The sequence below is a fragment of the Capsicum annuum genome, chromosome 11 (assembly GCF_002878395.1).
Source record: "Capsicum annuum cultivar UCD-10X-F1 chromosome 11, UCD10Xv1.1, whole genome shotgun sequence".
In the NCBI taxonomy this organism is placed as follows: domain Eukaryota; kingdom Viridiplantae; phylum Streptophyta; class Magnoliopsida; order Solanales; family Solanaceae; genus Capsicum; species Capsicum annuum.
The window spans coordinates 190,528,289-190,549,703 of NC_061121.1; positions in this window are offsets into that span (position 1 = coordinate 190,528,289).

Below are 21,415 nucleotides of genomic sequence, written 5' to 3' on the forward strand. Positions count from 1 at the left end.
TATTAATTTTTATGTTCAAATTTCAATTATAACTTGGTATTTAGTTTTATGCTCAGATTGCCATTATATACTTAGTATCAACTACTATTGCATATTCAGTAATGTGTTCATGCATCATGTTAGTCATGAATTTGTGCATCATATATGCATGAACAAGTGAATCAGTACTCCCAATCATACATCCATGTATCAACTCATTCATGAAATCATGCATTTGATATGCATGCTAAGTAAGAATCTCAGTAAATCATTAATGTCAGTCATGTACTCATGTTTCAGTGGTTCATGATCAGTATACACTTCAACTTATCATTTCTCTTATATCAGTTGGTCTCATTCAAGGACGAATATTTCAAAGGGGGGATATGGTAAGACCTCATAAAATTTTGAAGCTTAATTCATCCTTTTAGGCTTGTCAAGGGGTCTTAGACTTAGAAAGTTCTAGCTAAGTTCCCAGACATAGTTTATTTTTAGCCTTTGAAAACTGGAAATCTTATTTCATGCCCTTATTGTCCCTTAATGGTCCATAATTTTGTTGATTCATGATCAGAGAAGTTGATAGGTGTTCCGGAACATGTTTTAGACTTTTTGGAACTCGTTTATGCCATGTTTCGTGTCCCAAAATAGTAGACAACCGCAATATTTGATTTTGCAACTCCTATCATGTTGGTTAACATTGTTTCAGGGACTTCCAATAAAAAAATTGAGGTTTGGCACGATCTTGGCACAATACATCGGGTATCGCATCAATGCCATCAACTCATAGCGTCGCTAATCGCGTTGATCACCAATTTTTATTTATTAAATGTCCGCATCTTTAAGGGCAAAATAGTCAATTTCCCACCCCAATATAAGCCTATAACATCAGATTCTACTAGGTTTTCACCAAAATATAGTTGTTTATTTCAATTTCCCTCAAAAACAAGTCTGAGGTTTTTAATTGAAGGTTTTAATCCAGGATATTCCACCTTTAATCTTCAAAAAACTTCCATCTAAGGTATCTAAAGTGTTCATTCATGGATTCCTTTCACCCATGAAGCTCAAGAAACCCTTTCAAAAATGTAAATTTTGAATTCCATGTTATGAATTGAATCATATCCATGTTTATGTTGTTCTATGATTACCAAGTTGAAATTATTAATGCATATAATAAAACTATGTTAGCATGTGGTAAGAACTCTTGTATTTGTAGTGAAAAATGTTGCCATGATGTATTATTTTAATGTTCATACCTAAGCCTCAAGTTATGCATGCAAGGTCTTTGCTAAAATGCCTAAAATAATAAGAATTATGCTTTATGACTCAATTGTGACCAAATTGATGAATCCATGCTTTATCCTTATGTTCATAATGACCTGTATGTTATCGTTATAAATTATAATGGTTTGGTGGAATGCTCATGATATTAGGCTTATGAAATTATGACATGTTTATATGTATTCCTATTGATGTGTAAGCTTATGACATACAAATACTTCATTAAAATCCCCAATGTTTGCACTATGAACTGTTAACTTTGGTCATGTGTTCAAGAAGTGTCAGCTCTTTTCAGTATCTGCTATCGAGTACTAGGGGTACTTGTACCCGACAATTTTACTAGGTACCTAGAGTTAGTATCAGTTTCAAGATAATCTCAGTTACGCCATGATCAGTAGTATTCTCAGTCAGTTTCAGAACTTAGTAGAATTTAGTAAGTTACATGACTCAGGAAAACTCAGTAATCTCATAAACTCAGTCAGTTAATAGAATTCAGTAACATTTCATCAGTCCACGAAACTCGCTGAACTTAGTCCAGTTCAGCTCAATATAATTTATTAGTGTCTATTCAGTTGGGAGTAGAATTCAGCATCGAGTGAACCCAAGGATAAGGACACACACTTACATAGAGGGTGTGACCCTTATAAGCAACCCTTGCATTCCAGAACCATATAGCCAGTGTAGGTTGAGACATTGAAACCTATCAGATGAGGGTTGAAGAGGTGGCTTAACCAGTCAGATCAAGGTCCTGCCGTTCTCGTTAGAGTACCTGACAGATGATGGTCACTCACAGCTTGTCCTTACCAGTGACGCGGTATTGACACCTTTCAAATTTAAGTTACAAATCAGACCCCAACTTTATTCAAAAATGTGGCATGTCCGTTAGATGACTATTTCCCAAAGTATCAGTCTTAGTCTCTGTTAAAGAACTCAGATAGTCCTTTAAATTTAGGACTATCAGATACAGTCGCTTAGTTCATTATGGAACTCATCTAGTTCCATCAGAATCAGGACTTTGAGACACAGTCACTTTGTTAATTGTCTATAAATTATACGAAACTCATATTATTAGTATGAGGATTACGGCAGAGGATTAGGGCCTGTTCGGGTCGCTAATGTAGGGAGGTAATTGGTGGGGGTGTATTCCTGGTATGATTCCGTATTCAATGTTCTGTTCCGTGTTCCGTGTTCTATGTTTGTTACGAATCTGTGTGCTTTCCTCTGCTTTATATTCCTGCATTCCTGCTTTACTCTGTTTTATATTCCTTATGGCGGCAGTATCTATGTTATGTCATCTGCTTCTGTGCTGTACTATGTGTTTGTTTGATATCTCGTAACTTGAGCCGGGGGTCTTTCGGAAACAGCCTTTCTACTTCATCAGAGGTAGAGGTATGGACTGCGTACATCTTACCCCCCCAGACCCCACAAAGTGGGAATACACTGGGTTTGTTGTTGTTGTTGTTGTTGTGTCATATTATTAGTATTCAGACTAAGTAGTAAGTATTATCACAATCTCATTTATAGTTACGTATTCATATATGTATTCTCACATTCATATTATTCAATTAGTTAGTATTGTTCATACATATGAACCCCATGCATTCATCCTACCTCAGTTTCCATACCAGTACATTAAGACGTACTGATGCATACTTTTGTTCTATGTTATGGTGTTTGTTACCATAGGTTCGGACGCTTAAGTTCCCGATCATTCTTTGCTTCAGATTCACATAGTAGTAGTATATTTGAATTTTGTCCTTATCAATCAAGGATAGCATGATTATTTCATTATTTCATTATTTCAGTTTTAGTAGACGGAGATAGTTGGGGACATATCCCAACAATTCTATAGTTTTCAGTAGTTTTGAGGCTTTCAGACTAGCATGTTGAAACAGTTTATTTTAATTTTTGTACTAATATACTGTATTTCCATATGTTATGTTTATTAGATATTTGAACCTTATGGCCTTTCAGCCCTTTTATTCTGCATTTATATAGTATAATATGCAGTGCTCAATTAGATCTTGCAAAATTTTGAAATTTAATTCATCCTTTTAGGCTTGTTAAGGGTTCTTAGACTTAGAAAGTTCAAGCACAGTTCCCAGACTTAGTTTATTTTTTTCCTTTGAAAGTTGGAAATCTTATTTCATGACCTTAATGTCCCGTAATGGTCCACATTTTTGTTGATTCGTGATTAGAGAGGTTGATATGTGTTCCAAGATAAATTTAAGATTTTTTAGAACTTGTTTAGACCTTGTTTGGTGTCACAAAATAGTGGACTAATGCAATCTTGGCATGCCGTGTTGCCTATCATTTTAGTTAACATTGTTGCAGGGACTACCAGTAAAAATAACTGAGGGTTTATGTGATCATAGCGCGACGCGTTAGGTATTGCATTGATGCCATCAATGTGCTGAGTCGCCAATTACATTGATTCCTAGTTTTTAGTTATTAAATGTCCACATCTTTAAGGGAAAAAGGGTTAATGTCCCACCACTATATAAGCCTACAACATGATATTCAGCTAGGTTTTCACCAAAATATAGTTGTTTCTCTCAAATTCCCTAAAAAATAGTTCTAGTGTTTTCAATTGAAGGTTCTAGTCTAGGAGATTCCACCGTTAATCTTCAAGAAACATCCATCTAAGGTATGTAAAGTGTTGATTTATGGGTTCCTTTCACCCATGAAGCTCAAGAAACCCTTTCAAAAATATAAACTTTGTATTCCATGTTATGAGTTGAATCATATCCATGTTAATGTTGTTGAATGATTACCAAGTTGAAATCTTTAATACATATAATGAAATTATGTTAGCGTGTAGTTGAAATTCTTTTATTTATAGTGAAAAATGTTTCCATGATATATTATTTTAATGTTCATGCCTAAGCCTCAAGTTATGCATGGAAGGTGTTTGCTAAAATGCCTAAAATAATAAGAATTATGCTTTGTGAATCAATTGTGACCAAATTGATGAATCCATGCTTTACCCTTATGTTCACAATGACCTCTATGTGACTGGTATACATTGTAATGGTTTGATGGAATGCTCATGAGATTAGATATACAAAATTATGTCATGTTTATTTGTATTCCTATTCTTGTGTAAGCTTATGACATATAAATACTTCATGAAAATCCCCAACATTTGCACTATGAATTATTGACTATGATCATGTGTTTAAGAAGTGTCATGTTTTTTCAGTATCATGCTATCGAGTCCTGGGTAACTTGTACCTGACAGTTTAGTTGTGTGCCTAGAGGCAGTGTCAGTTTCAAAATAATCTCAGTCATGCCATGATCTGTAGTATTCTCAGTCAATTTCAAAATTCAGTAGATTTCTATAAGTTAAATGACTGAGGAAAATTCAGTAATCTCATGAACTCAGTCAGTTAACAGAATTTAGTAACATTTCGTCAGTCCACAAAACTCAGTAAACTCAATCCAAATCATCTCAGTATATTTAGGTCAGTGTCTATTCAGTTGGGAGTAGGATTCAGCACGGAGTGAACCCAAGGATGAGGACACACACGGACAGTAGAGAGTATAACACTTAGAAGCAATCCTTGCATTCTAGAACTATGTAGCCAGTTGAGAAATCAATACTAAAATTTGAGGTTTGATGAGGTGGATTAACACTTCCAGTTGAGGGTCTTACCATTCTTATTTGGGGACACAGCCAGATTTGGGTTACTCACAGCTTGTCCTTACCAGTGGTACGGTATTGACACCCTTCTAATTGGGATTACCGATTAGACCCCAACTCTATACAGAAAAGGGGCATTTCGGTTAGATGACTACTTCCAATAATCTCTGTCTTAGTCTCAGTAAAAGAACTTAGATAGTTCTTCAAATTCAGGACTATCAATTTCAGTTGCTTAGTTCAGTACGGAACTCAGCTAGTTTCATCAGAATCAGGACTGTGAGACATAATCACTTAGTTAACAATATATCAGTTATACATACTCAGGTTATCAGTATTCATACTCAGGAGTCAGTATTATCACGATCTCATTTATAGTTACGTATTCATGTATGTATTCTCACGTTCATGCTATTCAGTTAGTTAGTATTATTCATGCATATGAACCCCATGCATTCAGCCTACCTCACTTTGTATACCAATACATTCAGACATACTTATGCGTACTTTTCTTCTGTACTATGGTGTTTTATACAATAGGTTGGGACGCTTAAGTTCCCAATTGCACTTAGCTTCAGATTCAGCCAGCAGCAGTGGATTTGTCGTGAGTCCTTATGTTTCAAGGATAGCATAATTATTTCATTACTTTATTATTTTAGTTTTAGTAGATAGAGTTAGTTAGGGACATATCCTATCGATTCCACAGTTTTTAGATAGTTTTGAGGCTTTTAGACTAGCATATTTAGACAGTTTATCTCATTTTTGGTATTGATATATCGTATTTCCATATGTCATGTTTTCTTAGATATTTAAACTTCATGGACTTCACGCCCTTTTATTCTACATTTATATAGTATAATATGCAGTGCTCAGTTACAAATATCAGTCATGGGTTAGCTTATGGTCCTTCGGGGTTGCTAGCACCGTGTAGCATTCCGAATATCAGATTCGGGGTGTTACAAACTTTGTATCAGAGCCTAAGGTTCAACCGTATCTTAGGAAGTCTGAAAGCTGTATCTAGTAAAGTCTTGTGGATTGTTGTGTAGCATGCCATATTTATATACAGGAGTCTATGAGATGTTTTAGGAACCGTTTTCCTTCTTTTAGTATTTATGTCGTGCAAGTGAGCATGAGCTCAAATTTAACTCTCATTCTAATATATTCCTTCCTTTCATTTATAGATCATGCCTCCTAAAAGGACTAATGAGAGAAGAAATGGAAATTAGTCAGCCTCTCAGCCCGTTCAGGCAGATCCCCTGGAAGGATACTTTTCTCATGTATTGTTCAGAGCTCCATTCACTACTCTTGCTAATTTACTTATTGCCCATAATGAACGACCAACTATCATTCCAGCCAACCCAGTGGCCAATTTAGTTACAGCTAGGATTCAAGACTTCACCCAAATGAATCCTCCATTCTTCTTCGTGTCTAAGTCAGGTGAAGACCCTCAGGAATTCTTTGATCAGGTAAAAGAGCTTACATATATCATGGGGGTTACCGCTTTTAAGAGTGTTGATATGGATACATATCAATTGCAGGATGTGGCTCACACATGGTTCAAATAGTGAAAGGTAAAGAGGGCTATAGATGCAGGGCCTATTGAGTGGGAGGAGTTTACCACTATATTTCTAGATAGATTCTTTCCAATAGAGCTGAGATATGCTAAGGTTTTAGAATTTATCAACCTCATATAGGGAAACATAATAGTGAAAGAGTATTATCTTAAGTTTACTCAATTAGCTTGATAGGCTCCTCATGTTGTGGCAGATAGCAAGGCTAAGATGAGTAAGTTTCTTTCTGGAGTGAATGTTAGTATGGTCAATGCATGCAGGTCCGCGATGTTGATTAGTGAGATGGACATACCCAGGCTTATGATCTATGATCACCAGATAAAATAGAAGAAGATTAGGATGAGAGAAAAGTTTATTAAGAGAGAAAGAACAGGTAATTTCAACTTTTCTCAGTCTACGTCGGAGAGTGGGAATCTTTCTCAGTTTTGCCCAAAGTCATCCATTCTATCTCCTTCCTCAGCCAGTTCTCTGGGGCTGAAATTCAGAGATGGCAGCAGGGATAGGGCGTCAGGCCCTAAACCTTAAGATCGTGTTAGTAGTGCCCGTACTCATCCTCTTTGTCAAACTTATGGTAAGAACAATTAGGGTATTTGTAGAGATGGCAGCAACTTCTATTTTAGATGTGGTAAGCAAGGCCATAGGGTAAGAGATTATCCCCATTCAGGCTTTTAGGGTGAGTGTAACCGTTCCTCAGCTCATTCTAGTCGCCCGAACAGCAGGGTTCAACTTACAGTGCCACCAGTGGGCACCGTCCAAACAGACTTTATTTTATTCAGTCCCAACAATATTAGGAAAATTCTCCTAATATAGTTACTGGTACGTTATAGATCTTTCATATACATGTTTACGCTTTGCTAGATCCAGGAGCTTCTTTGTCTTTTCTTACTCCTTATATAGCAATTGATTTCGAAGTCAATCCCGAAATTTTAGTAGAGCCATTCTAAGTCTCTACCCCAGTGGTAAAACTATCAGAGCACAGTGGGTATACAAGAATTTTCTAGTTATGGTATCTAAGAAAGTTACATCAGCACACTTAGTCGAATTAAAGATAACCGATTTTGATGTCATTCCAGGCATGGATTGGCTTCATTCCTGCTATGCCATAATCGACTGCAAAAATAAAATTATCCAGTTTTAGTTTCTAAATGAACTCGTCTTAGAGTGGAGGGATACTACTTCAGCCTTCAGAGGTCAACTTGTTTCCTACCTTCAGGCACGAAAAATGATATTTAAGCGATGTGTCTATCATCTTCTTCAAGTTAAGGACACTAGTTCTAAAACTCCCAGTATTGAACCAGTCCTAGTAGTTAATGAATACTCAAATGTCTTTCCCAAAGATCTTCCAAGTATTCCTCCTGAAAGGGAAATAGACTTCGGCATTGATCTTCTTCTATATACTAAACCTATATCTCTTCTGACATACAAAATAGCACCAACAAAACTTAGGGAATTAAAAGGGCAGTTGAAGGGTCTCCTAGATGAGGGATTCATCAGACCCAGTATGTCCCTATGGGGCGCACTAGTCTTATTCGTGCAAGAAAAACGGTTCCCTCAGAATGTGTTTTGATTATTGTCAGCTCAATAAAGTCAGGGTCAATAACAAGTATCTACTTCCCAGAATTGATGACTTGTTTGACAAACTTTAGGGTGCTAGTTACTTCTCTAAGATATACCTCAGATAAGGTTATTATTAGTTCAGAGTTAGAGAATGTGACATTCCAAAAATAGCTTTCCAAAATTGGTATGGTCATTTTGAATTCTTTGTCATGTCTTTTGTTCTTACCCATTCCCCTGTGGCCTTCATGGAATTGATGAGCAGGGTGTTCAAGCAGTACTTGGACATTTTTGTCCTAGTTTTCATAAATGACATCCTTGTTTACTCTCGCAGTGATCATGATCATGCAGGACATCTCAGAATGTTGTTGTAGACTCTCGGAAATCATTAGTTGTTCGCCAAATTCAGTAAGTACGAATTTTGGCTAAGGTCAGTAGCCTTCCTTGGTCATATCATTTTTGGTGATGGTATTAGAGTTGATCCACAAAAGACTGAAGTAGTAAGAACTTGGCCTCACTGTGTCTTTCCATCAGATATCAAGTGTTTCTTGGGTTTGGCTGACTATTATAGATATTTTGTTGAAAGATTTTCTTCTATTGCATCCCCTATGTCCATACTGACTCAGAAGAAAGTCAAGTTTCAGATGTCAGATCTTTGCAAGGAGAGTTTTCAGGAGTTGAAGACTCGACTCGCCTCAACTCTAGTTTTGGCTTTTCCAGATGGTTCAGATGGTTTTGTTGTGTACTATGATATGTTATGAGAGGTTTTGGGTATTGTCCTCATGCAGCATAGTTAGGTCATAGCCTCCGCCTCTAGACTGCTTAAATCCCATGAGTAGAATTATCTGACTCATGATTTTGAGTTAGCAGCTGTAGTTTTTGCCTAAAAGATTTAGAGGAATTACTTATGTGAGTTGCATGTAGATGTGTTCAGAGATCAAAAAATCCTTCAGTACGTATTCTCTCAGAAAGATATTTACCTCTATCAAAAAAGTTCGTTAAAGCTTTTAAAAGACTAAGACAAGTAAGTCCATTACCATCTAGGTAACCCCAATGTAGTGGCTGATGCTCTCAGTAGACTGTCTATGGGTAGTTTTGCTAATGTTGGGGACAGTAAGAAGAAGTTAGGTCAGGAAGTCCATCAACTTTCCCAACTAGGTGTTCTCTTAGTCGATTCAGCAAAAGGTAGTATATGGATTCAGAACAGCTCAGAATCATCTCTAGTTTCTGAGGTGAAAGAAAAATAGGATAGAGATTCCAGTATAGTCAAGTTGAACGAGTCAGTAAGAGATCAGAAGGTTGAGGTTTTCTCCTAAGGGGGAGATGGTGTATTATGTTTTTAGGGTCGTCTGTGTGTGCCAGGTGTAGATAAATAGAGGCAAAGAATTCTTGCAGAAGCGCATGGTGCGCGATACTCTATTCATCTAAGGGTTACTAAGATGTACCACGACTTACAGGAGAACTATTGGTAGAGTGGTATGAAGAGAGATGTTGCAGAGCTTATATCTAAGTGCTCTACATGTCAGTAGGTTAAGATAGAGCATCAGAAGCCTAGTAGGTCCATGCAAGAGTTCAATATTCCTACTTGGAAGTGAGAAGAAATGAACATGGACTTTGTGATGAGTTTGCCCCGTACTCGTCATCAACATGATTTAGTTTGGGTAATTGTAGATAGGATGACCAAATCAGATCATTTCCTTCTAGTCCATACCTCTTATTCAGCCGATGATTATGCCAAACTCTATATGAGGGAGTTGGTCAAATTACACAGTGTTCCATTGTCTATTATTTTAGATAGAGGTACCCAATTCACCTTTTCGTTTTGGAAAGCATTCAAAAATAGTCCTCCAAACTGAGTTCACCTCAGTACAACCTTCCCCAGATAGATGGATAAGTAGCAAGGAACATCCAGACTTTTGAAGATATGGTGCGAGCATATGCAATTGAGTTCAAGGGTAGTTAGGATGACCACTTGCCTTTGATTGAGTTTGCATACAACAACAGCTATCATTCCAGTATTAAGATGATTCCATTCAAAACTCTCTACAGTAGGAGATGTAAATCTTCAATCAGTTGGTTCAAAATGGGTAAGGCTACTATAGTAGGGCCTGACTTGGTATTCAATACCTTAGAGAAAGTCTAGTTGATCAGAGAAAGGCTCAAGACAGCTCAGAGCAAATAGAAATCCTACGCAGATGTGCACTGGAAAGATCTCGACTTTGAGATAAGTGATCATATTTATTTGAAAATCTCTCCCATAAAGTGAGTGAAGCAGTTTGGTAAGAAGGGAAAGCTCAGTACCAGATATTTCGGTCACTTCAGAATTCGTTGTAACTTTGGCAAGGTAGCTTATAAGCTAGAATTGCCTTCAGATCTAGCCTCAGTCTATCCAGTGTTTCATGTCTCCTTACTTAAGAAGTGCATAGGTGACCCATCAGTTGTAGTCCATATAGAGGGCATAGACATTCAGAACAAACTCTCTTAAGAAGAGATTCCAATCAAAATTCTTCACTATTAGACTCGTATACTGAGGAACAAAGAAGTCCCTCTACTCAAAGTTCTTCAACAGAATTAGTCCGTTAAGAGAGCTACTTGGGAAGTAGAAGCAGACATGTAGACCAAGTAACCTCACCTTTTCTCCAGAAACTCAGACTAAGCCTAAGGTAATAGATTTCCTAAAATCTTATCCATTTTCATGTTCAAATTTCAACTACAACTTGGTATTCAGTTTCATGCTCAAATTCCTATTATAAACTTGGTATCAACTACCATTGCATATTCAGTCATGTGTTCATGCATCATGTCTATCATGTATTCGTGCATTAAATATCTATGAACAAGTGAATCAGTTCTCCCAGTTATGTATCCATGTATCATCTCATTCATGAAATCATGCATCAGATGTGCATGCTCAATATGAATCTCATTAAATCAGTAATGCCAGTCATGTACTCATGTTTTATTTGACCATTATCAGTAAATACTTTATCTTATCATTTCTCCCATCTCAATTAGTCTCATTCGAGGATGAATATTCCCAAGGGGTAGATATTATAAGACCCCACAAAATTTCTAAGCTTAATTCATCCTTTTAGACTTATCAAGGGGTATCAGACTTAGAAAATTCTAGCTAAGCTCCCAGACTTAGTTTATTTTTAGCCTTCAAAAGTTGGAAATCTTCTTTTGTGACCTTAATGTCCCTTAATGTTCCATATTTTTGTTGATTAATGATCAGAGAGGTTGATAGGTGTTCCCAAACAAGTTTGCGATTTTTTTGAACTCATTTAGACCATATTTGGTATCCCAAAACATTGGACCAATGTGATCTTGGCACGCTGCGTCTCCTATCGCGTTGGTTAACATTGATACAGGGAATGCCAGTAAAACTAACTGAGGCTTGGCGTAATCTTGGCATGATGCATCGGGTATCGTATTGATGCCATCAATGCGCTGCGTCGCCAATCGTGTCGATGCCCAGTTTTTATTCATTAAATGTTCGTGACTTTAAGGGAAAAATGGTCAATTTCCCACCCCTATATAAGGCTATAACACGAGATTCTTCTTGTTTTTCACCAAAATATAGTTGTTTCTATCAAATTCCCTCAAAAACAAGTCTAGGGTTTTCAATAGAAGGTTCTAATAAAAGAGATTCCATCATTAATCTTCAAGAAATTTCAATATAAGGTATGTAAAGTGTTGATTCATAGGTTTATTTAACCCATGAAGCTCAAGAAAACCTTTCAAAAATATAAATTTTGAATTCCATGTTATGAATTGAGTCATATCCAGGTTTATGTTGTTGTGTGATTACTAAGTTGAAATCTTTAATACATATAAGGAAATTATGTTAGCATGTGGTTGGAATTCTTGTATTTGAAGTGAAAAATTTTTCCATGATGTATTATTTTAATGTTCATGCCTAAGCCTCAAGTTATGCATGAAAGATGTTTTCAATAATGCCTAAAATAATAAGAATTATGCTTTATGTCTCAATTGTAACTAAATTGATGAATCCATGCGTTACCCTTATGTTCACAATGACCTCTATATTATTGCTATGCATTGTAATAGTTTGGTGGAATGCTCATGAGATTAGACTTATGAAATTATGACATTTATATGTATTCCTATTCATGTGTAAGCTTATGACATACAAATACTTCACTAAAATCCCCAACGTTTGCACTATGAATTGTTGACTACGGTCTTGTCTTCAAGAAGTATCATGTCTTGTCAGTATCATGCTATCGAGTCCTAAGGGTTCTTGTACCCTACAATTTAGCTGTGTTCCTAGAGACAGTGTCAATTTTAAGATAATCTCAGTCATGCCATGATTAGTAGTATTCTCAGTCAGTTTTAGAACTCAGTAGAATTAAGTCAGTTACATGACTCAGGAAAACTCAGTAATATCATGAACTCAGTCAGTTAACAGAATTCAGTAACATTTCATCAGTCCACGGAACTTAGTGAACTCAGTACAATTCATCTCAATATAATTTATCAGTGTCTATTTAGTTGGGAGTAGGATTTATCACCAAGCAAAGCAAACCTAAGAATGAGGACACATACTTATAGTAGAGGGTAGGATAAGTTCACATACTTACAGTAGAGGGTGTGACCCTTAGAAGCAATCTTTGTATTCCAAAACTATGTAGACATTAAAACCTATCAGATGAGGATTGATGAGGTGGCTTAACCTATCATATTAGGGTCCCGCCATTCTCATTAGAGTACCTGATAGATGAGGGTCACTCACAGTTTGTCCTTACCAATGGTGCGGTATTGAAACCCTTCAAATTGGGGTTACAGATTGGACCCCACCTCTATACAGTAAAGGTTCTTATAGGATAGATGACTACTTCCTACATTCTCAGTCTTAGTCTTCGTAAAAAAACTCAGATAGTTCTTCAAATTCAGGATTATCAGATCTAGTCACTTCGTACAGTATGGAACTCAGCTAGTTCTATCAGAATTAGGATTGTTAGACACAGTTATTTAGTTAACAGTATATCATTTATACAAAACTCATGTTATCAGTATTCAGACTCAGTAGTCAGTATTATCATGATCTCATTTATAGTTATGTATTCATGTATGTATTCTCACATTCATGTTATTGAGTCAGTTAGTATTGTTCACGCATATGAACCCCATGCATTCAGCCTACCTCGCTTTGTATACTAGTACATTCAGACATACTAATGCATACTTTTTTTCTGCACTATGGTGTTTTAAACCATAGCTTTGGACGCTCAAGTTCCCGATAGCACTTAGCTTTAGATTCAGCCAGTAGTAGTAGATTTACAGTGAGTCCTCATCATTCAAGGGTGGCATGATTATTTCATTACTTCATTATTTCAGTTTTAGTAGATGGAGTTAGTTATGGAAATATCCCATTAACTCTACATTTTTCAGACAGTTTAGAGGCTTTCAGACTAGCATGTTCAGATAGTTTATTTTAGTTTTGATATTGATATGCCTTATTCCTGATGTTATGTTTTATCAGATATTTGAACCTTATGGCTTTTCAACCTTTTTATTTTGTATGTATATAGTATATTATGCAGTGATCAGTTACAGATATCAGTCATGGGTTAGCTTATGGTCCTTCATAATTGCTAGCACCGTGTAGCATTCTGGGTATCAGATTTAGGGTGTTACAAGTAACATGCCTTATTTACGGGGATTCACAGTGGGATCTTAATCCTTAATCCTCTAGATGATCACCTTAAAGAAACCCTAGACTAATCTTCTTGAGAGGGTTTATAGAGAGTTTTAGGAGTGTTTTGATCTTTCCAAGTGAGTTATGAGAGGCCACAAAGTTTTATAAGATGTGGTGACATAAGGGATTTGGGGTGGGAAATGTCAAAAATACCCTCAACTTAAAAGTTAAAAATAGTGCATAGGAGGGTACAACCACACCACCCAAACTGTATCCAGAACATGTGAGTGGTACCCATCAATCGTACCTGAGGCATCCACTTGAACCCCAAAATTATCCAACATACGACCAAAAGGTCCAACTCGTATCCACAACATACGACTGCTACCCTTAAATCGCACACTAGGTAGAATCATCTAGGCTGGACATAGAACATTATATGATTTGGCACTATACTTATCGTAGCCTAATATACGACTAGTATAATTCACTATCGTACCTTAGACATTGAACAACCAAAACAAACTAATTATCCTATGATTTGAGGACCCTAAATTGTACCCACATCATACAACAAATACCCTCAAGTTGTATGATGTCAAGAAGCTCAAACTCAAGAAATTTTCTTAGGGTCAAAACTAGGGTGTTTCAATTTATTTCTTCACAGTAAGGTGTGAAAGCAGACTAGCATTACTCATTATCTTATTTAACAGGTCTGTAGGTAGTAGATTACTGAAATCATTAAATCCATCTAAAATTTTCGTTAGAGTAGCCTTTTTAGCTTCTTGTTGTATAGATACTATCTGAGATACTTTAGTATTAGGATCATTTGGATAAAAAATAAAAGGGTTAGACATGTTATGTGTTAGGGAATTAGTCATAAAAATTGTGTTTTTGAGATTATATTTGATATTGTATGCTTGTGTGGGGGCTTATATGCATATTGTATTGACATGAGAGATTATACTTGTTGTGTTAACCATGTGTGGGATTTATTTTATATTTTTTGGATTAATTACCATTATATTTGTTGTAATTCCTATGTGGGGGCTTGGATAGATATTACAAGCCTTATTTGAGAATGGATTACCTTTATCATTATAGTAATACTAGATAGATATGCTTGAGATGATATTTTTAATTCTTACATGACTATTTATTCCAAAATGAAATGACTTATATCATGTATCATTGTCACATTGAGGTGATTTTGAGCCTTTTTAAAATTATATTATATTCATTATTATCTTTATACTGATTGGTTGTAAGCACTACATCCTCATTTCATCCATACATATTCATGAAACTGAGGAATTATTTCAATATTGAATTGATTTCAAGCTCGTTTAAACCTATATTAAATTAATTATTATCTTCACACTAATTGGTTGTGAGTATTACATCCTCATTTCATCTATACATATTCACAAAATTGTTACCACTGAGGAACAAAGAACATACTTTTGAAAAACCTTGGCTGAGGTCATTTCTTTGCAAAGTTGACTATAAAATTTTGAAAACCCTTGACCGAGGTCATTTACCAATAAGGTTGACTATGATATTTTGAAAACCCTTGGCCAAGGTTATTTTCCAGCAAGGTAGATTACAATATTTAGTAAATTTGAGGCTGAGGTCATTTACTGACAAAGATGAGAGAGATTGTGAAGAAATATAGATTACGACCCCGTTGTGGATATTGTACTAAAGTGCCGAGGCTTATAAGGTGTATACCAAAGCCATACAATGAATTATATTATCATTATACCACCATTATTGTATTGTTTCATTGCTATCTCTCTCAATATGCTTGCTGCTACGTACTTAGCTTTCTTATATCTCCGTGTGTAATTAGTATTATTAGATATTATATTTTAGAATTATTAGTAGAAACAGTGAGAGCTACCATTTGGGAACTTTTCTATATGTAAATGGATGTGTGTTCATATTATCTTTTACTTGTTTAGTTATCTACTTTGCCCAATCGGGCTTTAATACATACTAAATACAATTGGTCTGTACTCACTCCTACTTTTGTTCCCTTTAAGTGCAAATAATAGTATAAATGTGATTCATGATTGATAAATTTTACTATGAGAGACTAACTTCAAGGTACCAGTGAGCTCTAACATTTGCAGTAGATTTCAAACCTTCACTTTTTTTACTGTCTTTATTTACTTTAAGAGATAGATTTATATTCTCTTCAATTTTCAGTATTGTATAAGATTCTCTTCACAATTATTTCACCAGGTTTTAGGGATTTATGTATTTATTTGGATATTTAAATTATTTAAGTGTTATGGACTAACTTTTTTCTAAAAGTCTCACATTTATCTAATTTTTTCTTAGTTTGTTTTTCTTTTCCTATTGTGGGAATTTTGCTTACTACCTAGCTTTAATCGAATTAGGTTCCATCATGACCTTTACTTTTGAATCATGAAAAATTGGTATTAGAGCAGTAGGTTCATCATCATATTTGCGTAAAAGTAGGATTCTAATAGAATCTCGCGGGTTGATACATCAACATCTATATCTATCTTTGAGATGCCATAAGACATCTATAGGAAAAATATTCCTAGATTAATTCCTTATTGTGTGGTTCATTTATTTCTAATATTCTGAACCTGTATTCTATTCTTTTTATATAGATTGTGAAGAATAGATCTAGAGATATTAAGGATGTTGAAACAATACCCACTGTTAGATCCCCAGTCATGGGGTGAGGTAGGGGTCATTGCAAAGCCAGAGGCAAAGGTTGGTCATGAGATACTGCTCTTGTAACACCCTAACTTAGGAATGTTTCCCACATCGGCAAAACATAGGAGGGATTCTGGGTATAGAAGTAAGAAAGTTTTACACCCTAGTGATGCATTTTAAATCCATACAGGCCTGGGCCCAAAGCGAACACTATCACTAGTAGGTTAGGGATTTATAGGGGTATCTCGGGCCTTCATAGTGCGAAATGCCCATCGCGGCCAGGGCCCCATCTAGGGTCATGGTAGAATGGTATCAGACCCGCTCCTGTGTCAGCCCATTTAATATAGGCTAGAGTTCAAACTGATTGTAGGCAAATCCCGGTAAGGCAGGGCAAACCTTAGTCCTAAGTATAGGCAAATCCCATTCGATGGGTCAAACCTCAGTGAGGACACTGAGTCCATAAGGGGAGTGTATGTAACACCTCAACTTAGGAAGGAGTCCTATATTATAAAAACATAATAGGGATTCTGGGTATATAAGTAAGAAAGCCTTACTTCCTAGTGACGCATTTTAAAGCCGTACGAGCCTGGGCCTAAAGCGAATAATATCACTAATGGGTTGGGAATTTATAGGAGCATCTCAAGCCTTCGTAGTATGATATGTCCGTCGCGGCCAGGGCCCCAACTCGGGTTATGACAACTCTACATAGAGGACTAGCTAAAACAGCCTCTCCAAAGCCTAAAAGTTATGATAATGTAGAGGATTATCAGACTGATGGTTCTAAACCAGCTTAGGCCCCTTAGGGTTTGATTACTACCCAATGTTATAAAATTTGTTGATTCATCTTTTTGGCCATCTGGATGACATTACTTAGATAGGTATTTCACTAAGTTTTTTGGGATTTCTCAAAAGTAGGAGGTATTTAGCTGTCAGGAAGGGTTCTTACTTATGGTTTTCTGGCTCTAGGGGTACAACTAACTTCTGTGGTAACCCCTCATATTGACACCTTGTCTAATAGATTTGTTGTTCCTTTTATTATTTTTGGTCTTGTGATACATTTTGATGATCAAAAGAGATCTATGAAATTAACTTGAATGGTTTCTCCTAAGTTCAGTAGCTCCATTTGAGAGGCTGCCTATGAGTTTTTGCTTATTTTCTAGAAGTAGTTGTATAACCTTAGATCCCTTGAGCCCTATAGTGTTGCCTAAACTACCTACTAGTTGACTGATCTAGCTAATCAATGGTAAATTACTATTGTTAGTTGAGACCATTGGGTTCTGTTAAATAAACATGGTTCTAGGTTTTTGAGGTTTTTTGGAGAGACTTGTTCTCTATAGTTTGAGGGATCAGATGTGAGAAGAATTCAATCATCTAAAGCATAACACCATGACTATTGCCTAGTATGAGGTATTCTTTCATGCACTATCTAGATATGCCACTACTAGTATCTCCATTGAGTTTGAGAGAAGTAGAAAGTTTGTCAAGGGTTTTATAGGTTCTTATCAATTGGCAATAACTCAGCTTGTTGTTTTGGGTGGTTCATTCTAGTGTATTATAGAGCCTTCTAAGTTGAATGAGTCGATTCATTATGGTACTTAGGGTGGTACTAAGAGGATACACTAACATGGTATGTTCAATAGATATGTGTACTGAGGTAAGGATTTTTTTTATAGAGGTTCTCATAGTTACCATGGTAGACCAATTCAGATAGCACTATAGGATTCAGGTAGTAAGTCTGTAGTTTTTGAGGCTTCAGGCATCTAGGTATCAGGTCATGTGGGTATAGGCTTTAATTTAGTTCATTGGGACAAAAAGGGTATTTTGGTACTTTTGGGACCTCACAATACATTTTAGGAAATAGAGAGTATTTTGTATGTCTTAAGTCTATTTATTACATGAAGGTGTGTCCATAGTGTTTATTAGGTCCTGTACAGTAAGGTTGTCACAGTCAACTTTGCCCTACTTCTATATCTGTAGTTAGAGGTGGTTCATAGAGCGGCAAAGGTAATTCAAGAGGTGTGCAAGGTGGAGCTCATAGTAATAGACACAGAGTTGCACAGATTTGGAGTGGGTATTTTTAGCGATATACTGTACTTAGGAAACCTAAGACAGAGGCCTCTGATGCAGTTATTAAGTTTTTGTCTTAATTAGCCATTATCCTACCTTAGTATTATTTGAGCTTGGTTATATATTCTCTTATTTTTCTACCTATTTTTCTATAGGATTTGATACTGCTTGTGGGTCCTTTCTATGCATATTTATATTTTATGTGTAGTGACCTTTGTTGGGCATGAGACCTAGTAGACATGATAGATTTTTAGATTATCTTGGGTCTGTATTGGTTAGCTCCTTATCATAAAATTTATTATTATTTTTCAAGGATGTGACTTTAGGTGCTCTCGATATGCCAATGTTAGCATGGAAGGGTACTACTAGTTCTGTTTCAAAGGGGATTGTATCTTTTTCTATGTGCTCATAGCTTAGTCGAGAATGGGTGTCTTTCTTATTTGGCCTTTATTTGTGATACTAGTGTTTCTTTACCACACCCTTGGATTTTTCTTGAGTTGTTAGCGAGTTGCAGGGCATGTGTCCTACAAACTTACCCAATATTCCTTTAGATTAAGATATTGATTTTTTTACTAATGTTGAGTTGGTAACCAATCTGATCTGAATTCTTGCTTATAGAATGGCCTAGTTGAGTTAAATATATTGAAGGAGCGATTGTAAGATTTGCCAGGTAAGGGTTTCATTACTTATCGTCAAGAACAAATATCATCTTCCATGCATTGATGATTTCTTTTATCAACTTCAGTGTTCTTTTACATTTCATATGTTTTACTTGAGATATCATTAGATTAGAGCTTTATATGTTCCAAAGATGACTTTATAACTTGATATGGTCATTATGAGTTCTTGGTCATGTTTTGTGGGATGACTAATTCTTCAACAACATTTATAGAGTTTATGAAATGAGTATTTTGGCCTTATCTTTATTGCTCCATGATTGTATTCATAAATGATATTTTGGTTTATTCCAAAAAATGAGGTTGACCATGTGAGGCACTTGAAGACTATACTTCAAAGGTTGCAAGATTAGAAGTTATATTCTAAGTTCTATAAGTGCTAGTTTTGGTTAGATTTTGTTCTTTCTTGGGTCATGGAGTGACCATAAAAGGCATTAAGGTTGATCTAACCAAGGTAACAACAGTTTGTAAATTGTGCTAAACCAACTTCTCTAATCAAGATTTGGAGTTTTAGTGGGGTAGCTTCCTATTATTGATTTATTGTGCATGGTTTCTCTCTGTTATAGCTTCATTAACCAAGTTTACTTAAAATAAAATTGGTTTTTAAATGTCGGGTGCTTGTAAGGAGAGCTTTCAAATGTTTAAGGAGTTGTTGACATTATCTCATATCTTGACATTACTAAGAAGGGCTTGGGATTTATTGTGTTTGTGATAATTTTATAGTAGGCTTTAGTTGTGTATTGATGCAGGAGGGTAAAGTTATTGCCAACTCTTCTCAACAGTTGAAACTTCCTAAGAAGAATTATCCTTCCAAAGATTTGGAGTTGGTTGCAGTTGTCTTTGTGTTGACGTTATTGCAAAAATACTTGTATGGAGTTCTTTGTGAGATTTTATTCGATAATTTATCCATCAATACTTATTCACCTGGCATTACCTTAATATGAGACAACGATAATGACTTGAATTACTTAAAGACTATGATCTCACAATCCTATATCATAATGGCAAGGCAAGAGTGGCAGCGGATACTGTGATCTAGAAAGCAACAAGTATGGGTAGTTTAGCTTATCTTTTGACTTAAAAGCGATCTCTGGCCTTAGTTCAACATTTGGCTAACCAGTTGGTTAGGATTAATATTTAATAACCTGAGTATTTTTTGGCTTTTGTTGAGGCTAGGTCTTCTTTGATAGAGTGGATTCAAGCTCATCAGTTTGATGATGAGAGATTGAGGGTGATTTAGGACAATGTGATCGTAGTGGGAGAAAATCACCATGGATTTTATAATTGACCTACCTCTAACCTTGGGTAAGTTCGACTCTATTTGATTCTTCATGTATAGATTAACCAAATCAACTCATTTCATACCTATGAAGTTGAATTATAATGCATAAAAGTTGGCCAAGATCTATATTATAGAGATGGTTCAATTTCATGATGTGCCTATCTCCATTATTTCTAATAGAGATACTCAGTTTACCATAAACTCCTGAAGTACTCTGCAGAGTGATTTGGGAACTAAACTTGATTTGAGCATATCTTTTCATCCTCAGATGAATGGTCAATTCAAGAAAACAATGCAATTGTTAGAGGTCATGAGTCAATTATGTGTTATAGATTTTGGTGGGTATTGGGACCAGTACTTGCCCTTAGCAGACTTTGTCTACAACAATAGTTACAATTTTGACATTTAGATGGCACCTAAGGCTTTGTATGAGAGGAGGTATAGGTCCCTTGTGGTATGGTTTGATTTATTTGAGGCGAGACCTTTGTGCATAGATTTGTTGAGAGATTCAGTGGATCAAGACTGATTCAGGAGAGGCTTGTGTCTCGCCAAAGTGGGCAAAAGATTTATGTTTATTGTTGAGTCCATAATGTTAAATTCACAATTAGAGAGCAGGTGTTGTTAAAGGTTTCACTCGTTAAGGTTGTGATGATGTTTAGAATTAAAGGGGAACTTAATCCAAGGTTCATTGGCCATTTCGAGATCTTTGAGAAGTACGGAGATGTGGTATTTAGGCTAGTTTTTCCTCCACATTTGGCAGTTGTCCATAAGTTAATCCATGTTTCAATGATGAAGAAATACGGTCTAGATGATGACCACATCATCTGATGAGATTTGATTGGATTAGACCACGATTTATCCTTCAAGAGGATCCCATTGCTATCCTAGACAAGTAGACTAGAAAGTTAAGGTCTAAGCATATGGATTCAGTAGAGGTCTATTAGAAACTTCACCCTATTGATGAGGCTACTTGACAGGTCCAGTCTAATATGTCACGTAGATACCCATTTA